Source organism: Wyeomyia smithii, chromosome 3 (assembly GCF_029784165.1).
Source record: "Wyeomyia smithii strain HCP4-BCI-WySm-NY-G18 chromosome 3, ASM2978416v1, whole genome shotgun sequence".
Taxonomy (NCBI): domain Eukaryota; kingdom Metazoa; phylum Arthropoda; class Insecta; order Diptera; family Culicidae; genus Wyeomyia; species Wyeomyia smithii.
Genome location: NC_073696.1, coordinates 96,281,946 through 96,295,705, shown reverse-complemented (window position 1 = coordinate 96,295,705; position 13,760 = coordinate 96,281,946). Strand labels below are relative to the sequence as shown.

The window sequence follows — 13,760 nt, the reverse complement described above, 5'->3', positions numbered from 1 at the left end:
GAAAATCTAAAACCGAAAAAAGTGAAGAATATGTCCAATTTCAAATGCTAATAAATAGGTTAGTATTCGATGGATTTCCTTCGTTCTTGCAGCAATAGATTGGAAAATCTTTTAAGATTCTTCCCAAATAAAGATAATTGTAGTTTTATTGTTCAAACTATTGTACTATTGAAAATAGTCAAGCCTTGTCAAAACTAAAAATTCGACCTCTGATTGGTCGTTATATGATTGCTTCCCAAGCACGGTCGACAGAATCATATACCTTGCAATTTAAAATATGCTATATAAGATAGGATTGGACGATCTTCAGGGAAAGGTCGATTTTGAGAATCGATTCATTCAAACGGTCCTTGGATCGATCCACCCAAAAGATCAGAGCTGCGGAATCGATCTCAACTGGATCGATCTTTTATAGCACTTTTTTGCGGCGCTGTGAAATTCATACTAACTGATTGGAACTAAAGTTTATAATGTTATAGCACCGTCCGTGGTTATAATGCACAGGAGATAGAATAGATTGTTTTATCAAGTTCGAAAGGTTGTTGAAGAAATATACCTAAAAGTTTACATCATTTGAAAACTTTGGTTATGTGTTTGTTAGCGTGTCGGAACATCATTCAAAATACATTGCAGAATCATACGTCAAAATATCACACTTTTTCTCTATTGTGTGTGGAATGTGATACAGGATAGCAATGATTATGAGATGGTCGGTGTGCGACCAGTCCGGACCAAGCCCCATTTTTTTCGAAAATTAAGTCACTGACGAGGCGGGTAAAAGTTGTATTAGGGATCGCAAGTGAAACTTGGCTGCTGACAACTGAGTCGAACAGTTTCGCAGGCGAGCTATTTGTCCAAAACCCAGCCGACTCGCCATCTGTAATACCAAAATTGGTCAGGCGAGTAACTCGCCGCTCGCCTCGTTTTCTGTGATACGCCAGAAAAAAGTCGAATTTCGCTCGTTGGGTTATGTTTAGTTGAGTTACGTTTTAGTTGGGCTCCCGCTCGTTGGGCTATAGCCCAACTGAATCGAAAGCCAAACATCATTTCTGATAACGTTGATTTTCGTTTGAGGGGTTTTTGGATGCATTTTAACGCAGAAAGTAGAATTTATTCAAATAAAAACAAATGAAGCTGAGTGAAAATGTAAACAAACAATATTTTAATCAATTGTTAGAAAAACAATATAAGTTTTCTGGCGTAATAATGCAACGTAGAGCTATGCGTATTTTTGAAAGTATTTGAGAACACGTTATTATTGAGCACTCATTTTTGGCTTCAAATGTGTGATGTGTGGCTTAAATGAGCCAATTTCGAATTTGGCCCTATGCTGCACTTTTTGTATTTCTTTGCAAATTTGACCTTTTGCATGGCATCAAACGAAACTCTATTAATATGGAAAACATTGAAGAAAATCCAAAAAAGTAGGAGAGAAATTAGTACAAGCAAGATCATTCTCAACGAATGGTTTTGAACTTTTGCGGTTTGTCAACCAACTCAACGGTTTTATAGAACTTTTCTGCGTTCCCAGTTGTAGTCCTAACAACAAGAAACAATCGGTGTGCTCTTTGATCGATTTGCAACTTTGACAGCTCAGCCCGACGACTGAAAGTTTTTCACTAGATGAGCTGCGGGTTCAGTGCAACTAGCGAAATTCGACTGTATAACCAAAATTTCCTAGAACTTTGAGCGCCGATTACTCGAAATAATGTTTTTGGAGCTTGGTTCGATTTGAATGCACGCCGATCATATCATATTTGCTAGTTCGTCACCAGTTGCATTTTTTGCAGGAATGGAATGGACTATAAGGAGGCATAATAATGTCATAATTGCACGCAACCATTCAAAACTCGATAAAACAACGAAACACGATCACTGACAATGACTCAAAATTGGATCTAAAGAAATTGCTGCATGCTGAAACATAAATTAAATTTTTAAAAGATCGAAAAGATCAAATCGAAAAGTAAACGATCTTTTCGATTTTTGCAGGGCTGAAAAATCGATCAAAAAAATCGAAGATCGGAGCGGAAAAGATCGATTCTCTTTAGATTGATCCAAGATCGACCAATCCTAATATAAGAGCCTGTTTCAGCCGAAGCCGCTCATTATAGTTCTAAACAGCGACAACAGCAGTCATCCCTTAGTAGCAGCTAGTTGCAGCGGATCTCAGCATCTATAGCTGCTGGGCCAGCTGATGCAGGGGCAGCGGATACCTTTGGTAGCATATAGCGGCCACAACTGTGGCATGGATACGGATAGCGTAGCAGTTGCAGCGGGTATATCTGATCATGAAGCATTTATGCAATAATTGAATGAAAATTGCAATTACAGCAATCGGCCTTTTCCAAGGCTACTAAATGTTTTTGGAAGAGCATAATGAATGGTTATTAATAAACTGCAACTGAGGTTTGATGTTGCTGCAAATGCACAGCAATGTGATGTTTATTACGATTTGTTGATACTGTGCTTAACAAGCGGTATATACGAAACAAAGCCGATTTCAAAATGACTGAGCAAGCAGCCGGGTTATCTTTCTTGTAAAAGTATTCTACTTCAAGCTTGCGGTCGTGGCTTTGCACACAATCTCCTGTGATTTTTTCAAGTGAATCTGATGAATAATTCCCCCAATAATTCCCCCAACTTTAAACGAAATCCGTGATGCTTTGCTATTTGTATCTACGTTAGGTGAAAACTCGAATAATATATTATTTTTTTATATTTGAGTAAATTCAATTCAAAAACATAATGAAAATTAAAATCGTTTTGCAACTTTTGCATTCAAGTATTTCTTGTTTTTTTTCTCGAAACTAGAAATAATAACCTTTAATTCGATCCAAAAATATTAAAAATCGATCTACTGGATCAAAAGTTATGATATGTTTGAAATAAAATATTTAGAATAAAGCCTTTTTTTCTGGCAACCCTATTCCGGAGGTGGTCTGTTCACCCTAAAGACCCAACCAAAAGAATATGTTCTGATTATTTTCACTGAAGATCAAACCCTACAACTTTCAGCACAATTGAAACACTTTTGTTGGCTAGGTCCGAAATAGGGTTGCCAGAAGAAAAATGACTGTTCAATATTATTTATTTTCAAAATTTCATAGCTTTTGAACCAAATGATCGATTTTCAATATTTTTGGGACAAATCAAAGGTAATTATTTCTAATTTTCGGTAGAAATTTTCAAGCACAAATATGTGTACTGTTAAAAAATATTGAAATTGGAAATATTACAATTTTATCAAGTTTTCACATTGAATTTTCCCAAACATAAATGAAAGCTAATTCCGTCCTGAACGCTCGGCAATAACGGACGCATTAAGTGGTTGTCTCGCTATAAAACCGATATTGTGTAGAAAAAATCGAAAAAGGCATTGCTTACCCGGTCGCGTTTCAAAGAGTGCGAAGTGCGGTGTGAAGATAATCTGATAATCCGCAGTGAAGGTCATCCTGCTATTGTGCCGGTCGCGTTTCAAAGAGTGCGAAGTGCGGTGTGAAGATAATCTGATAATCCGCAGTGAAGGTCATCCTGCTATTGTGCTTTAGTGGTGTCGCTGCGCAGCTGCCCGTTCCAGCACCGAAAGACTCGGTGATTGTTCTATTGAAGACAACAAAGAAGAAGAGGTACGTGTTTCTTTGCCACTGTACTGTTGCGCTAGTTTGAGCGCAATGAATGTGGATCCCTTAGCCCCCGATCCCCCGTCTCCGAACCCACCCGACCCTGTCCTTCCTGTTCAGTCTCCGTCTGTCCCTGCTTTAATCAATCCTCGTCCCAGGCTTTACCCAGACGAATCAACGGGTCCACTGGTCCTTTACATGAGGCCCAAACCAGGAGGTTAATCGCTTAACACATTGCAAATCGCGAAGGATCTGACGTCACGATACAAGGCCGTGACTGAAATATCAAAAGTCAGACCAAACAAGCTCCGTGTTGTGGTGAATGATCTGGATCAGGCCAACGATATAGCTTGCTCCGAGCTCTTCACACGCGAGTATCGCGTGTATGTACCCGCACGAGACGTGGAGATCGACGGTGTGATAACCGATTCGAGTCTGTCTGTCGAGTGTATCCTGAGCGCAACTGGTTGCTTCAAGAATTTCAATACTGAGGCGAAGATATTGGACTGTAAGCAATTACGGTCTATGCCGCTCGTCAGCGGTAAAAAAGTATACACTCCGTCAGACTCGTTTCGCGTTACGTTTGCCGGATCTGCTCTCCCTAGCCACGTCTCGATTAACCGGGTTCGTCTGCCTGTGCGTTCGTATGTGCCCCGAGTTATGAATTGCACCAATTGCAAGCAGTCAGGTCATACAGCTGCCTACTGCTGCAATAAGGCACGGTGTGGCAAGTGTGGGGAGACTCATGCGGAAGATTCTTGCAGCGTAAACGCTGAAAAGTGTATTCGCTGCGGGGAAAATCTGCATGAGCTTTCCACATGCCCGGTGTACATACAACGCAGAGATAAAATTAAACGGTCTCTTAAGGAGCGCTTAAAGCGTTCTTACGCTGAAATTCTTAAGAAGACCGTGACCACTTCTACCATAACATCGAACCCCTTTGATCTGCTGTCTTCGGATGAAACGGACTCTGACGATCCACCAGCAGAAACGTCCTACGCCGATCCTGGAGAATCTAGAAAAAGGAAAAATATTTCCTGTCCTAAGCTTCCCAGGAAAGGCCCTAAGGTTTCTCAAGATGGAATGAATAATACGAACAAATCTAAAAGTGCTGCGGAAAAGCCGAAGCAAACTCCTCCTGGGCTTGCAAATTTAAAGTCTCAGAAGGAGTTCCCAGCACTTCCTGGAACATCTAAAACCCCAGTTGTTCCTTTTGCACATCCAGTTGATAAATCAAATGCTGGACTGGTCAATTTTTCTGACATTGTGGACTGGATTTTAGAAACTTTCAATATACCTGATCCAATTAAAATTTTTCTCACAGCATTTCTCTCAACAGTTAGAACATTTTTGAAGCAGTTGACTGCCCAATGGCCCCTCCTTGCAGCGATTGTATCCTTCGATGCCTAATTCAACTGCGTATATGAAGGATTCTATCTCTGTCTTACAGTGGAATTGTAGAAGTATTTTACCAAAAATGGATTCATTTAAAGTTTTGATAAATAAAAACAAATGCGATGCATTTTCCCTTTGTGAAACTTGGCTTACTTCAAATATTGATCTCAACTTCCATGATTTTAATATTATTCGCCTTGATCGAGACACCCCGTATGGAGGAGTACTTTTAGGGATTAAAAAGTGCTATTCTTTCTATCGTATTAACCTCCCCTCGATTCCAGGCATCGAAGTTGTCGCATGTCAAATGACAATACAAGGTAAAGAGCTTTGTATTGCCTCAATATATATTCCTCCCAGAGCACAGGTTGGGCAACGGTTGCTCTTTGATTTAATAGAACTTCTTCCCTCGCCACGTTTGATTTTGGGAGACTTCAACTCTCATGGTGTGGCTTGGGGTTCCCCCTACAATGATAACCGCTCCTCTTTAATCTATAACCTTTGCGATGACTTCGACATGACTATTTTGAACAACGGTGAAATGACACGTATCCCGAAACCTCCAGCGCGCCCAAGCGCTTTGGATCTATCATTATGTTCAACGTCGCTACGGTTGGATTGCACATGGAAGGTAATCCTCGATCCTCACGGTAGCGACCATTTGCCTATTCTTATTTCAATTACTAACGGGTCAACTCGCATGCGACCAATTGACATTCCGTATGACCTCACACGGAATGTCGATTGGAAGTTATACGAGGAAATGATTTCAAAAGCGGTCGAGTCGATTCAACATCATCCACCACTTGAAGAAAACAACCTCCTCGCGGGCATGATTCTCGACGCCGCGTTGCAAGCCCAACAAAGAAATATCCCGGCGTAACGATCAAAGAACGGCCTCCCACTCCGTGATGGGACCAAGAGTGCACCGATGTCTACACGCGAAGATCCGAGGCGGTTTTGGCCTTCCAGAAGGGAGGTATACCTGGCGACTATATACGGTATTCGGAGCTTGATACCAAGCTTAAAAGCTTGGCTAAAGCAAAGAAACGCGGATATTGGCGTCGGTTCGTGAACGAGACGTCGAGGGAGACATCGATGAGCACTCTTTGGAACACAGCCCGAAGAATGCGGAATCGCGTAACGGTCAACGAAAGCGAGGAGTCTTCAAGTCGGTGGATATTTGATTTTGCCAGGAAAGTATGTCCGGACTCTGTTCCTGAGCAAAACATTGTTCGCGATGCGTCTCCGGGCCACGACGCGATAGAATCACCTTTTACGATGGCAGAATTTTCGGTTGCCCTCCTGTCCTGTAACAATAACGCGCCTGGGTTAGATAGAATCAAATTCAACTTGTTGAAGAATCTACCCGGCAATGCCAAGAGGCGCTTGTTGAACTTGTTCAATAAGTTCCTGGAGCAAAACATTGTACCGCAGGATTGGAGGCAGGTGAAGGTGATCGCCATCCAAAAACCGGGAAAACCAGCTTCTGACCACAACTCTTATAGGCCGATTGCAATGCTATCCTGTATCCAGAAATTGATGGAAAAAATGATACTCCGTCGTTTCACCATTGGGTCGAATCAAATGGTCTACTATCAGATACTCAATTTGGCTTCCGCCGTGCCAAAGGGACGAATGATTGTCTTGCGTTGCTTTCAACAGATATTCAGCTGGCGTATGCTCGCAAAGAACAAATGGCGTCTGCGTTCTTGGACATTAAGGGGGCTTTTGATTCCGTTTCTATTGACATTCTTTCGGCTCAACTTCACCGGCAAGGATTTTCTCCAATTTTGAATAATTTTTTGCACAATTTGTTGTCCGAAAAGCACATGCATTTTACGCACGGCGATTTGGCAACTTTTCGAATTAGCTACATGGGTCTTCCCCAGGGCTCATGTTTAAGCCCCCTTCTTTACAATTTTTATGTAAATGACATCGACGAATGTCTGGCAAATTCATGCACGATAAGACAACTTGCAGACGACAGTGTAATCTCTGTTACAGGGGCCAAAGCTGCCGATTTGCAAGGACCATTGCAAGATACCTTGGACAATTTGTCTGCTTGGGCTTTACAGCTAGGTATCGAATTCTCTCCGTAGAAGACTGAGATAGTAGTTTTTTCTAGGAAGCATGAACCTGCTCAGCTTCAAACACAATTAATGGGTAAAACGATTTCTCAGGTTTTGGTACACAAATATCTTGGTATTTGGTTCGACTCTAAAGGCACCTGGGGTTGTCACGTGAGGTATCTGATGAAAAAATCACAGGAGGGTTGTGTACAAAGCCACGACCGCAAGGTTGAAGTAGAATACTTTTACACAGCTCTACTTACGGCTGTACATTAACCTACGGTCGGGCGAATCGGTTCGCGCCGCTTTTCGCATTTAGCCTGGCAGAGGCCTAATGCGCACGGCCAACACAATAGAAAGGTGTTTTCACATTGAAAATTAGACACGGCTACTGGAGTAAGTGTTGGCAAATGCATCTACCGCTAATACCGCCGCTATCGTACGAAAGCGCGTCGTTTCATGTGGGGAATAATATCAACAACGAAAAATGACGCGCGTCTGAGCACACCCGAACTGTTTCGCCGTGCCGCCTTCATTTACTTCCTTATAACATCGGCCTCAGGGAAGTACCGGCTGCACCTACCGCTGAGGCTGTTGCCATACTGCTACTGGTACCCAAAGCTATAAACTCTTTAAATTAAGTGTTTTATTTGTCCTCAAAAGAACAATTGTTCAATTCCATATCGGATATAATACAATCGCAGCTCTGTAATATTACTGACAGTAATATTCTTTTGAACAAAATGATCCAACTTTTCCATTAGAGGAAGTGCCGGCAGATGTACAGCAAAAATCTCGCCCGATCGCTCGTGTTGGCGTTCAGCCTGGCAGAGGCCTGAGACGTGGTGACCAACCACAGAACAAGTGATTAGTTTAATTAGAAGACAGCCACAAGCGCAACCCGCTGCTACCCTCTGTTACTCCTGAGTGCTGATATCTGCTGCTACTGCTGTCAACGTTGTAGACGGTCCATCCAGCTCTCCATCCGACTGATGGATGTAGCTAGTTTTCCCAGAAACACTCTTTTATAGCCGAAGGGTGCTACGAAATAGGCCACGCCTTTCTGTTCAGTTTTACCATTTTCTAATGATCTTCAGACGAATTATTCCACAATTCGCATTTGATTTTTGTATCCAGCGAATAAACACCGATGGTGCTCTCACACACGCAACGATTTTAGCTCTAACCGTATTGCGGCTTGTAACATCAAGCGATTTCGTTTGCTCGCTGTTGCGTGCTGCATCATGTTGCAACTTGGCAGCTGGGAGACGACGAAATTCTGTTCATGGTGATTGATTGAATCGACTTCATATTAGCTCTGCATAGTCGAGCTAACTGCTTTTGTGAATGCGTTCTAACAGGGCAGTTTGTTATTCAAAATCGGTTATGCTGATCACAGCCTTTGCGCTGACTCCACAGTGAGGAGTTAACTCAATAAAGTAAAAATTAGACAACTACACCAGAATTTGATTGCATCCCGCACAAAATGTCTGCTTGTGTTGATGCCAGAAAATTATTAACCTTCAATTATTTGTTTATTTGCCTTGAAAAAGGCATTTTACGGTTCAAAATCGGTTGCTGATCGCAACCGCTGCCCTAACAGTGGGGAATTAAGATTCACGGACAACATGCACTGTGGAAGCTATTTCACATTCAGTAAATTAGACGGGTGCGACAGAGTTAAATTGCTAGGATCCAACACAATTGTGGCAATCTTCATGCTGCCCCAACACGGGGGGAATAATGGCAGTCTGGCGACACACGCTGAGAAGAACCGCGCTGCTCCTGAGACGTGGTGAACAACCACAGGGCTAATGCTGCTGCTGCTAAGAAAGGACGACTGCTGTTGTCGCTGTCTAGAACTATTATGAGCGGCTTCGGCTGTAACAGGCTCTTATATAGGCCAAATAGCATGTTTTCAACTGCAAGGTATATGATTCTGTCGACCGTGCTTGGGAAGCAATCAGATAACGACCAATCAGAGGTCGAATTTTTCGTTTTGACAAGGCTTGACTATTTTCAATAGTATAATAGTGTGATTAATAAGATTACAATTATCTTCTTTTGGGAAGAATCCAACCTGTTGCTACAAAAACGAAGGAAATCCATCGAATACTAACCGATTTATTAGCATTTGAAATTGGACAAATTTTTCACTTTTTTCGGTTTTAGATTTTCATTTCACATCCCTATGTAGCCGAACTTCCTGAGAGAAGTATTCTACTTCAAAAATGTCAACAAAGAGTGAATTTCCTTCGTACAATAACCGGACAATGATGGGGAGCCCATCCAGGAGACCTTATAAGGCTTTACCAAACAACGATATTGTCTGTTATTGAGTACGGGTGTTTCTGCTTCCGCTCCGCAGCGAACACACATTTGATCAAACTGGAGCGAATACAATATCGTTGTTTGCGTATCGCCTTGGGTTGCATGCAATCGACCCATACGATCAGTTTGGAGGTCTTAGCTGGAGTACTACCATTGAAAAACCGCTTTTGGAGCCTGTCTTCTCGTATTCTTATCAAATGTGAGGTTTTGAACCGTCCTGTGATTGAAAATTTTGAAAGGTTAATCGTACTTAATTCTCAAACCCGTTTTATGACATTGTATTTCAATCACATGTCCCAAAATATTAACCCTTCTTCGAATATTCCAAATCGTGTCAACTTATCAAATACTTCTGATTCAACTGTGTTTTTCGATACATCCATGATAGAAGAAACTCGTGGAATCCCGGATCATTTACGCGTGCAGCAGATCCCCAAAATTTTCATCAATTCTCGATAGGTCCACTGGCTTCGGTATCTTCAATAACAATTTAACCGTCTCCCATAAGCTCGATAATCCTGCTTCTGTTTACGTCGCAGAATTAGCTGCAATTCAGTACACCCCAGGGATTATCGAAAAAATGCCCACGGACCATTATTTCATCTTTACGGACAGTTTCAGTTCCATCGAGGCTCTCCGATCGATGAAAGATGTTAAGCACCCTCCGTATTTCTTGGGAAAAATACGGAAATATCTGAGTGCTTTATCCGAAAAATCGTATCAGATAACCTTAGCGTGGGTCCCTTCTCACTGCTCGATACCGGGTAGTGAGAAAGCGGACTCTTTGGCTAAGGTGGGCGCAACAAACGGTGAAATTTATGAAAGACCAAATGCTTTTAATGAGTTTATCGCACTTGTACGTCAGAATACGATCATCAGTTGGCAAAATTCTTGGTCTAGAGGGGAACTGGGAAGGTGGTTACATTCCATTATCCCCAAGGTATCGACGAGCCCGTGGCTCAAGGGGTTGGATGTAGGTCGAGATTTCATTTGCGTGATGTCGCGGCTTATGTCCAATCACTATAGATTTGATACGCATCTCCGTCGTATTGGGCTCAGGGAAAGTGGTATCTGTGCCTGTGGTGAAGGTTATCACGACATAGAGCACGTTGTTTGGTCATGCCCTGTACACCGTGACGCCAGGTCTAAATTAATAACTTCCCTCCGGGCCGAGGGTAGAGGACCAGCTGTTCCTGTTCGTGATGTCTTGGCGAGTCGTGACCTACCCTACATGTCCCTTATATACATTTTCCTGAAATCCATCCACGCCCCAGTCTAGTCCCATTCCTTTCCATCCACATTCAACAAAACGGCAAGAACACGTCATAGACCTCGATTTTGGAATCATCAACTGAACCCCACACGAATCCGCCAGGACCTGAGAACCCGAGGCCTTTCGTGATATCTTGGCTTGAACAACAGCGAACAACAACAACGAACCACAACCAGCAACTGAACCCCGCACAATACTTCCAGGACCCGAGGATTACAAGCCCCTGTCCCAACTCATAACATCGTGGCTTAGCAGAACAAATCCATACATGCTGCATATTCATGGCCATTCGACGATCATCAGACGACCATTCAACTACAAAACATTAATTGAAAAATATATGCTAGTTTTAAGATAGACTTAATTTCAGCTCGTAGTCGGCAGCGAGGATAAAAAATTTGCTTAAAGATTTTAAGTCATCAGATATAATTGGCGCCGTTAAACATTAAATTGTATTTGTGCCATGTCAAATAAACGATAGGTGAAGAAAAATATAAATGAAAGCTTTTTTTGGAAATTTTCTCCGTATATAGAATTACATATGCTCATCAGAGTGAGGTCAAGGGATATTTTTTAAGTTTGTCATAAAAAGAGCGACAAACAAATAAAAATGGACGTACTTTTTGAAGAAAAACATTAGCAAATTTATATTGAATTGAGATATTTACGATATCAACATTGACAAATTGTTGTCTTATAAGGCTCGTCGTAAGACAGTTTCGATATAAAAACTTAAATAGAAGAAATATATTTCTGATTTTTTTTCGAAAGTTTGATCAATCTTATTTTTGTTATAAATAATATTTACAATTGTTGAAATTACAATATATGAAAAATTGGTAAAAATTGCAAAATTGATTAGCATGATAAAATGGTAAACATCGAAATCAAGGTAAGGTAGAAATAATGTAAAAATTTGCCTTATATCGAGGTATGAATGTATTAGTAAAGTTGACTTAATGCTAAAAATTGCAAAACTGATAAAATTAGTTGAAATGATATAATATTGATATAATTGGTAGAAATAATAAAAAAAGTGAAATTAATAAGAAATTGAACAGGGCAAAAAAAGAAAAATTGTAACATTGATAAAAATGGTACAATGGTACATATTACGGTAAGCGGCAAAAATGGAAAATTGTTAAGAATGGTAAAAATAAAAATATGTTTCTAATTGGAACAGTAAAAATCGATAGAATTTGTTCTTATTCTGAACGATAATATATAAATGTCGAAAAATGGAGAAAATGCTGAGCTGATAACTGATCAATTCCTTGAAAAATATCCCAATTTTATTATATTTTTTTATTGCCAATTTCATTTGACTAGAATTTTGCACATTACTTATGAGATAAAAATCTCATTTTATGCTATAGGTATTTTTATAATAACGACTTATTTTGGAAAAGAGTTTATGATAGAAGGTTTTTAATAATTAAAAATAGTTCAAGAGCCTGAGCGGTTGGTTTGAACGTTCTGACATCTTTGGCAAAGTTGTAAATAATAATTTTGTCTTTCCGAAAATAACACTCCGTGAAACAAAAAAATATTCCAACCAAAATAATAAAAAAACCATTAATCATCTCAAAAATCTCATTAAAATTTTTTTCATAAAAACAAAGTTTTAAACAATAATTAAGTCCTTCCAGAAAAAGACACAGAGAATTGAAAAAAAAAAACAAAAATATGTGATCATAAATTTAAATTTATTTCAATTTTTTTTCATTAAAGTGTGTATTTTTTTTCTGAAAGACAAAATGATTTTCTACAACTTTGCCAAAGATAGGTGCTAGAAACATGAGTGTTTATTGCTACAGTAATAGACACTTGGGACAGGAGATAAGGCGTCGTACACAAATTACGTAATGCGTGAAAAGGGTCGGAGGAAGGGATTTGTATTTGCGTTATTTATTATTACATATGAGTCATTCCATGCTACTTCGCACATCGATCCTGATCAAGCATTTCTGATTTCGCTAAACTTTTCACAGTTATTTCTTTTTGATAAAGAAGTCATTTTATGATATCAGTTCTTCATGTAGACTCGCGACTGCTGCTTTCAAAACGGCCTATTCAAAATGGTAACTGATACATAAAAAATTTTATAACAGCAAAACGACTTGTATAATGGAAATGGTGTCTTCAGCAAAGTTGCGAGTAATGAAATTGCGGTTCTATAAAAAAAAATAAATACTGTAAGAAAAATTATTTCCGTGCCAAATTTTCCAAATAGTCACAAAATATTCAATATCTCAAAAAATACCTTTTTTAAAAATCTATTTTTGATCGCTTTTGATGATTTTGATCAATAGTCGCGTGTCTACATGAAGAACTGATATCATAAAATGACCTCTTTATAAAAAAACAACTGTGAAAAGTTTCAGCGAAATCGGGAATAATATGCCAAAAAAATATTTTTTTTACCCATTTCCATGGAATGCCTCATATGAGGGGAATTAGTGGAGACAGTAAGGTAACTGTGATATTTTTTCAAAATCGAAAAATTTTGGTAGTTTTGTGTTACTTCAAATTTGAGGGAGAGCTTGATTATTTTTACATAGAGAGGAGGGGTCTGCAATCTAAAATTTTAGCGTTACGTGATTTGTGTACGACGCTTCATCCCGAAGTTTGATTGAGTTTTGGAATTATCTCCTGCGCCGAGTGTTTAATCATTATAAAAAAATATTTCTAGCATCTAAACAGTTTGTTTGATCGGTATAGTGTCTTCGTCGAAGTTGTAAATGACATTTTTTTCCTTTCAAAAAAAATATGATTCGTAGAAAAAATTCTATAAAAATATTCTGTTTGTTTTGACAAATTTAAAATTTTATTCCATCAAGCTCAACTTACTATTATTGCTTTTGTAGTTTGCGTAGAAAAAAATCTGATTCCTGAAAACGGAGTTTTTTGAGACATTTACATGCTTATAATTATATTTTTGTGTTTTTTTTTTCACAAAAAAATGTTTTTTGTCAGGTGTATATTTTTAACAACTTCGCTGAAGACGCTATACCATTAAAAAAAAATCGCACTGGCTCTTTTTCTTTTTTTCTGGAAATTTTTAAC

The 13,760-nt window shown here is 39.5% G+C and overlaps 1 protein-coding gene across 1 annotated transcript in view; it reads left to right on the top strand.

Moving 5' to 3' along the window:
- The window catches only part of LOC129733200 (hemicentin-2-like), an 842,839-nt gene that overhangs the window by 814,690 nt on the left and 14,389 nt on the right, over positions 1-13,760 (top strand). The gene's annotated exons all lie outside the window — the stretch shown is intronic.